Below are 6,751 nucleotides of genomic sequence, written 5' to 3'. Positions count from 1 at the left end.
TCTCAATCAGATAAAAACTACAATACAATATATATGAGATGAATATGTTCCAATGGAGACACAAAGGCAAACAGATAAATTGAAAATAATTGCTTTACAGGCAAACTTTTTAAATTAACAGTCAATTTAAGGTTTAATGCAAAAGAATGCATGAACAGTATTACTTATATAATCATATTTTTAACAAATTTTAATATTTTTAAATATAAGGCATTAATATTATAGATCTTTAATTTTTGTAATTGTATATTTTATACTTTTTTAAATTTGATGTTTTTAGTGTTTGTATTTTTTTTTAAATTTTAACTTGAATAAATAAATAAATGTAGTGAGAATACCTATTTTTTGATTTGATAAATGCTTTAAACAAACATATCTTGAAACTAAAACTTAAAACAAAATTAAACTATATTATAATATCTGTTACTTTGAGCATGCCTGCTAAGCTGGAACTCAGCCAACCCTTCTTCCTTTGTACTGTTTTAGTGACTTGGTTGAATAAGCTATTGCATTAATATTCATGTTGCAAATAATATAAATTTGATTGATTTTGATTTATTAACTTACAAAAATACACAAAGCAATTTCAATTTTGAATTAATTGTTTTAAGTTTTTTAGCTTAACCCAGGCATTTATATCTTATTTGAATACGCATATAAAATCATGACAACATAAGATGGCAACACATTTTATTAATACTTTAATATTATTTTACAATTAATATTATGAAATCCAGAATATATACCCACTTATTCTACTGTATCTAAATTTTGTTTTCCATCTTTCCTGACACCCGACATACATTTTAAGCAGCACCATTACAACACTGCCATTACAGTACTATTTAATGCCATTAAAGTCGCAGACAATTTGTTCACTTCTCTATAGACTTTAATCCTATTTGTCTTGCCTGAAAAAGGGAATAATAAATTGGTGTAACAATTTTCAGCACTTATTTATACACGTTTGTTACAGTCTTACATTTCCAATTTGCTTTCCATGCCTCATGTCTGGTTAGTAAAGGCACTTTAAAGTAAATAAAAAGAGTAGGTATTTTGTTGAGATGAAAAACAATGCTTACATTATACTTAAACTTTAATATTCCATTTTTTTTGTTTTGCAAGATATTTATTCCATATTGAGAATCTATCAATTTTAGATTTAAAAAGTTCCTATAAAATAATATTTGACTTTTTAAATAGTAATGAGGAAAAATTACTTTCAAAAAATTCATATAGAATTTACTTTTAAAGAAAATTAAATGACTGGCAACAAGAAAAACTTTGAAGTCAAGTGGATTTTTTTTTAAACACTGAGACTGAAATCACCAAAGAAATTAGAACAAATAAGAGCAAATTGAAGATGAGGTACAATCTCAAATGACACTAATGATGAAAATGTTACTTTTTATTGTGCTTACAAAATCCTACTTTTTCAAATGTTCAGTGTTTGGCCATCGTAAGAAGAGTTTTATAGTCAAAGATGGTAGGCAGGCCGAACAAAATATATTTTTTTATATACTGTATACATGAGGGCCCCATTTTGCCCACCTTTACTGTTGCATAATTTGATGTACAAATATGCAACTATGTAATACTCTAGAGAAAAAAATACTGAATAAAAATTGTCAAGTTTTCTACAAAGAGTGTACATAATACCTAATAATAATAACAATATTAATAATAATAATAATAATAATAATAATAATAATAATAATAATAGTAATAATAATAATAATAATAATAATAATAATAATAATAATAATAATAACAATAATAACAATAATAATAATAACAATAACAACAATAATAATAACAATAACAACAACAATAATAATAATAATAATAATAATAATAATCCCAGTAGAACATCAAGAACCGGAGAGAATCAAATAATAATAAAATAATAATAATAATAATAATAACAATAACAATAACAATAATAATAATAATAATAATAATAATAATAATAAGTTTTCTACAAAGACTTTACATAATACCTAATAATAATAACAATAATAATAATAATAATAATAATAATAATAATAATAATAATAATCCCAGTAGAACATCAAGAACTGGAAGGAATCAAATAATAATAAAATAATAACAATAACAATAATAATAATAATAATAACAATAATAATACCAGTAGAACATCAAGAACTGGAGAGAATCAAATAATAATAATAAAATAATAATAATAATAATAATAATAATAGTGAATTTTCAATCAAAACATATCGTTAAATGCCCTTCACAAATGTTAAAATGGACAAATCGAATCTACATACATAAAAAAAAAGTTATACAAAAGCTTAAAACTACAAAAAAAAACCTTAATATAAGAAAAAATAAGTAAATTTTGAAAATGAAATTGACAAACAGATAAGGAAACTGAGCCTTCGCAAAATTTTACAGTTTGTTAACCAAAAACAGTTTAATAACGGTAACAGCCTATTAATATAAACCCAGTTAACATCATGTTGGGTAGCAAAATGCTTGGTGGTAGAAGCACTATAGTATTAGTTGCGACAGACAGAGTAAAAGTAGATAAGATAGGCTTGAGACTTCTGAAAGCCATATCACACACACACAAACTCACACACCTGAAATACCAGATGTCGTCCATATAATTCCAATCAATTATTCATTTCTTCTAAAGTTATTGCAAATTCAAGCCACTTTCAACTCTAATTGCTACTATGCTTTCAGAGCTAGTTAGAAATTCATGAAAAATGATTAAAACATCACGATTCGTTGATGAATAATACAAAAATTTTAACACATATAAATGAAAACTCTGCAAAAAAATCTAATAATACAGGTATTGTACATGTTTACCAACAGAACTTTCTCAATATATATCAAAGTGTTATAAAATTCTTTATGAATAAATAATAGTTAAACTATCCAACACCTGGTTTGGTAACACACTAGACACAAACTCACCATCCTAAAAGCATCCACATAGATACAATTCTTGAGAAATGTTCTCATTACATTCAATACCCACCTTCTCCTGTCTCTCGAAGCCTCAATCAAATATCAATCACTATTGTACTATAATTTTTTCATTAAATGTAGTTTGTTTCTCATGCTTGTAATGATTCATTGTGAACTTTTTTCATTCCTTTTTCTGTGAATTGCATTTAGGCTTTTTGTAGAATGTGCTTCATAAAAGAACATTATTATTATTATTATTATTATTATTATTATTATTATTATTATTATTATTATTATTATTATTTTATATTATTATTTTATTATTTTTATGCTTATCATTTCAATATTTTTATTATTATTAATATTAGTATTATTATTATTGTTAATAATAATAATAATAATAATAATAATAATAATTTAAAATTTTTATAGCACAAATTTTAAAACAATGTTAAATCAAATGAGCTTATGACTGTTTTCTTAAAAAGTAATGTTATTGTTGTCAATACCAGTATCTATGATATTTTTTATCTTTTCTGTCTGTTTAATTAATGGTCAAATAAATAAATGAAATTATAATGTTAACAGTAAAATTATTATTATTAGTCAGTTGTCTATTAATCGTTATACATGGGCCACACAGACACATGGGTTATACATATACCAACATTTACTCAAGTGTTATCAAATCTTAAAACCTCACATAACATCATTCTGCTGTCGGATGTACAAACTTTGACAATGTCTCAAGAACGTACATCAATACGTGCATCCATGTCTCACAAATTCCTCCCAAATCGTTAACCATCATGCAATTAATTTTCAATCAGACATTCACGCCTCAGGCTGCACACATCAATATAGCATCACATCAAATGGGAGAATGCTCCCTTCCTGTTGGGGAACACTGTTCCCCCCTCATTTTTAACAGTGAAAATTGTCAGTGTAGTCACAAAAAATAAAAAAATTTAATCTGTAACACCCTCCCTGTTACACCTCTTAAAATCCATACTCTATCCCTGCCTTTGAAACATGCTCAAGTTTCCTGGTATCTGCTCGTTTTCTCCTAAAACCTGCTAACGTCTCCTGAATCCTTTCCACCACAGTAAACTTTATTCAATTGTCATACATCCGTACACAAATTGCCTAAGATTTCCAGATCCGCTAGCGATTTAATGGCCTATCTGTCATGCGTACGCCATATAATAATGTACCGGTTAATTGTTATTACTGTTTTAGTACAGGCCATTCTGCCGGTTAATGACTTCGACATTCAGTTAACGTAAATATTATCAGATTGCATTTAAAATACTTCTGGATTTATGTTACTCATTCATAATCATAAAAGCAAACTTAACGGCTGGGTTGTAAAGAAGTGGAATTTATTACAAAAACTAAGTCTATCAGACGTGTTTGCAGGTGAATGTGATGCAGACAAAGACCCAAGCAGGTTGGTTCTTTATGCTTGGACGAACATACCTTATGTATATTCATTATCATCTACAGATTAAATCAACTACTACAATACAGAAATAAGAAGTTATGGTATACGATGCTTAAAACCTGTGTGGGCTTCAGTATAATTATTTTTATCAATGCAAGTATACTTGATCTGTCATCATTATCATTATCATCATAATCTTCCTACACATATCATCATTACCACACAATTATTGTCATCAAAATACACTTAATCATGAAATATTAATACAGTATCATGAAAGTAGAATGATCTATTACTTTAAGGAATTAATTAATTCTGAAAATAATAATAATAATGATAAAAATATTAATTCTAATAATAAGCACAATAACAATAACAAAGTTCCTGGGGGTTAGAACTGCACATATATTTAATAGGTCCCTGTGGTAATAGATATGATACTTGCCTTAATGCAGGTTCAAATCTTGCCAGAGACACCTTTTTTTCATACAACTGAATTAAAGGAACTTTTTGTTGATGAGCTTTGCTTGTTTAAGATTATTACAACTTGTTCATATTTGAGCAATGTTATTATTATTAATCTATTTGTTTCTATTGTATTTACGGCGCTATAAGCATCAACCTTGATTTGAGTATTATTTACTATGATTTTCCAGCTGCGACCTATAAACGTTAATTGTATTAAGAGAAAGTTCCTGGGGATTAACTGTACGTGCACCCCCCAGTCTCCGTGGTCTAATGGATGTGACGCTCACCTTGACAGCAAAAGGCAGTGGCGTATCTGGGGGTGCACGCCCCTCCAAAAATTACTCTCGCCCTCCCAGTCGTACCTACAAAAATCACTTGCAAGTAGTTCAAAATCACCTTATTTTGTGAGTTAGTGCCCCTCAACTGATCATCGAGCCCCCTACTTCACCTTCTTGCTCCCCATTTCAAGACTTCTAGATATGCCACTTGCGAGAGGTTGCAGGTTTGAATCCCCCAGAGACTTTTTTTATACAACTGAATTAAATTAACTTTTCGTTGATGAGCTATGCTTGACGCAATGCCGCCCTCAGCAGCGTGTGCGAAGCAACTCAGAAGTGAAACGTGAATTTCGATTTGGTTTTGTAGTCAGATTTTTCGAGAAAAACTTCAGCTACCCGTATTTCTCGACTGAGACGTCAATGGGAGCTGTAATTTGTATGGCAAGGAGATGGTGCTACCCTTAATTCATATTAAGGGAATTTACGCCCACAAACCTTGTAGTTATTAATATTTTGGTTATAATAGAAAATTTTTATTTTTGATGACGTCACACTGACGCTATAATTAGCATGCATACGTCATAAGCTAGATTACGTCACCTTTTCCTGGTAAAGCAAACTTTCCCAGCGTGCTTTTCTCATGGATAAACAAACACCACTGCTTTGCACATGAAGAATTCCTTGCCTAGCTAGGGCTACAAGAGCGCATAGTTAGCATATAATACTTAAACAAGGTACGTCTGCAACTGAATTATTCTTAGGCCCTAGTTAATTTTTTTTTTCTTATTTTAATTTATTTCTTTTGAAAGTGTACTTTCTATCACACAGGCCTATAATTGCACTGTCTACTTAGGCCTAGGCCTAGTCATATTATGCTTCATCATCCCCCGCTATACACAGTATATCAGTAGACTAGCCCCCCCCCCCACGCTACAGTACAGACGTTTGCTAGGCAACTTGCAACTTTCTTCCTAGGTGTTCATGTAAATTTGCATATTGTTAGCTAACTAGCTGCGTGTATTCCTTTGTGAAAATGAGTACCGCGGCGTACTCATTTTCACAAAGCATTTGCATCCCCTCTCGGAAAGAGGGAACTTCGAAATAATTGTCTCCATATCTTCGCTAATTAATCACCGTAATTTAGCTTACACTTATGCATGGGGGGAGCACTTAAAATATACAATAATCATTTTACTACCCGACAAACCCCAAACTTTATTCATGCATTACATAAATAGTTTCATCTTGCTGTACTCCAACATCACTGGCGCATGGTAACAACCAACTGGCAGACAATTTCCGGTCACACATTACTCTCTATAATGCAGCACCCCCCCAGTTCCGTGTCCTCTGGATACAATTATTACAACTTGTTCCTATTTGAGCACTGTTATTATTATTTATCTATTTGTTTCTGTATATCACTTGCCACTGAGAGAAATCTCTGGTTCTATTTCTGATTGTTTACTTTTTAGCTGTTGCTTATCAAATTTTTTATCTCTACCGAGATCCAGCCATTGCTTCCATCAGAATTGTTGTTATTCAGTATTTTGCCTTTTAATTCTGTATAATATATATATATATACATATATATATATATATATATATATATATA

Source organism: Anneissia japonica, unplaced genomic scaffold, assembly GCF_011630105.1.
Source record: "Anneissia japonica isolate Jap-2015-1 unplaced genomic scaffold, ASM1163010v1 scaffold1302_len1884557_cov193, whole genome shotgun sequence".
Classification (NCBI taxonomy): domain Eukaryota; kingdom Metazoa; phylum Echinodermata; class Crinoidea; order Comatulida; family Comatulidae; genus Anneissia; species Anneissia japonica.
Note: the sequence above shows the minus strand (reverse complement) of the source record.